Source organism: Cervus canadensis, chromosome 32 (assembly GCF_019320065.1).
Source record: "Cervus canadensis isolate Bull #8, Minnesota chromosome 32, ASM1932006v1, whole genome shotgun sequence".
In the NCBI taxonomy this organism is placed as follows: Eukaryota; Metazoa; Chordata; class Mammalia; order Artiodactyla; family Cervidae; genus Cervus; species Cervus canadensis.
In genome coordinates, this window is record NC_057417.1 from 21,144,930 (window position 1) to 21,147,496 (window position 2,567).

The following is a 2,567-nucleotide window of genomic DNA, read 5'->3' on the forward strand; positions in this document are numbered from 1 at the left end:
TTGCTGGGTCATATGGCAGTTCTATTTCCAGTTTTTTAAGGAATCTCCACACTTTTCTCCATAGCGGCTGTACTAGTTTGCATTCCCACCAACAGTGTAAGACGGTTACCTTTTCTCCACACCCTCTCCAGCACTTATTGCTTGTAGACTTTTGGATAGCAGCCATGCTGACTGGTGTGAAATAGTACCTCATTGTGGTTTTGATTTGCATTTCTCTGATAATGAATGATGTTGAGCATCTTTTCACACGTTTGTTAGCCATCTATCTGTGTGTCTTCTTTGGAGAAATGTCTGTTTAGTTCTTTGGCCCACTTTTTGATTAGGTTGTTTAGTTTTCTGGAGTTGAGTTGCAGGAGTTGCTTGTATATTTTTGAGATTAATTCTTTGTCCGTTGCACTCAGATTTCTGTATAAACACCCAATATTCATTCCATCAGTCTTATGTATTTTCTTCCAGAACCAACACCTTTAACTTTTGCTTATCTGATTTTAGGGTAGTACTGTGATAGGGCATGTTTGGCTATGAAACAAAGTTATGTAAATAGGTTATGCTTCATAATTTTCTAGGCTATTCTTGTGTGTTTTCTCTTTGAGGTGAATTTTATTCATCTATTTAAATTTGTATTTTAAAAAAGAATTTATTTATTTATTTATTTGGCTGCATTGGGTCTTAGTGTTGGCGCTCAGGATCTTTGTTGTGTCGTGTGGATCTTTCATTGTGGCACATGGACTCTAGCTGTGGTGAGCAGGCTTAGTGCTGGTGGCTCATTGGCTTTGTTGCCTGGAGGCATGTGGGTCCGAGTTCCCCAACCAGTGATTGTACTGGCGTCTCCTGCATTGCCAAGCAAATCCTTAATCACTGGACCACCAGGGAAGTCCCTAGGTGAATTTTAGAATTAGCTCATTAAATCGATAATAATCCTGTTGGGTGAGGTTACAGTGAATTGCTGAGTAATCTGATGGAGAACTGATATCTTTATAATGTTAAGCCTTATCACCCAGGAATATGGCATCTCTCTCTATTCTTCTGTGTCCTTCAGAAAAGACTAACAGTTAAAAAAATACACATATAGTTTAACCTATTTTGCCTTAGATTTATGTTTGGGTGTTTTATAGCTTTTTGGTGTTATGAATGGTGTTTTTCCTATTATCTTTTCTAACTAGATAATCAGTCTTAGATGAATAAGAAATAAATAAGACTGTTATATGTTGATCTTGCTGAATAAGGTTAAGTTCAAGTTATCACTGAACGGTCCTGGGTTTTCATACTTTCTGCACATGATGACTTTTTTGCTCATTGACTCTTCTTCCTCTTTAGTAGGAAATAGAGTTTTGACTGGATGTTCCTCCTGCCAATCGTTTTTGCTCTTGGAGAGGCAAGAAAAGTTTTTTCTCTTTGAAGTGGTTTCCACAGAGTTGGGCTGTGGGTTCTGGATACCTCAATTTACTCAGACTCACAGAGAAAATAGTTGCATAGGGTTGATATATAATACAGCAATCTTGCATTATATTCACTTGGATAGAAAATAGATGAGCAGTAAAAGAAAATTTTGCCAAATATAGGAAATGCAAATTTCCTTCTAAAAGCTTATTTTAAGCTCTTTTTTTTTCTTTTTTTTTCTTGTCAAGCCGAAGGTCAAGTTTAAATTTAATGACTTTGGTATTAACTATACACATACTAGTAAGTGCTAAGACTTAAAATCTTCCGGTTCAGTTGTGACTCCAGACAGGATCCAGAGAGGAGTTCTAAAAATCTCTTCTCTGGGTTTTATGGAGACTTCCTTTACCCTCCTGTGTTAGCCTCCTAAGGCACTGCGTCAGCCTTAAAAGGGCACTGGAAAGGGCGTTAAGCTCTTTTCAATAAGTGGAACTGGAGGGACATCTCTGGTGGTCCAGTGGTTAGGAATCCACCTTCCAATGCAAGAGATGCAAATTCGATGGATTGCTGGTTAGGGAACTAAGATCCCCCATGCTGTAGGGCATCTAAGCCTGCAGGCAGCAACTATAGAGGCATCAAGCCACAGCGAAGACCCAGTACAGCCAAAAAAAAAAAAAAAAAGGAACTGGAAAATTATTTGTTCATATGGACAAAAATGAAATTGGCTTTCCTATTTCACACTGTGTGCAAAAAATTCAACTCTACACAAAGTAAGAAATTAAGTCACAGAAGTAAAAGAAGTATTTCAGAAGAATATATAGATGAAAAAAAAGGAACTGGGAAATTACTTGCTCATACGGACAAAAATGAAATTAGGTTTCCTATTTCACACCGCACACAAAAAATTCAGCTCTATATAAAGTAAAAGATTAAATGACAGAAGTAAAAGAAGTATTTGAGAAGAATATATAGATGAAAAAAAGGAAACAAAATTATTACTATGGACAAAACTGAAACTGGATTTCCTATTTCACACCGCATACAAAAAATTCAACTCTACACAAAGTAAGAAATTAAATAACAAAAGAAGTATGTGAGAAGAATATGTAGATGAAAAAAAGTTTTTCTAACTCTGGAGATTTCTTAAGCAAGTCACAGAAAGGCTAATAATAAATTTGGTTGCATCAAAC

The 2,567-nt window shown here is 36.4% G+C and overlaps 1 non-coding gene across 1 annotated transcript; it reads right to left on the bottom strand.

The window, feature by feature from the left end:
• Positions 1–1,711: 1,711 nt before the first annotated feature.
• On the bottom strand, positions 1,712–1,834 carry LOC122433661. The gene has a single exon (XR_006267151.1). It is a non-coding gene; the product is annotated as a small nucleolar RNA SNORA26 (small nucleolar RNA).
• Positions 1,835–2,567: the final 733 nt, after the last annotated feature.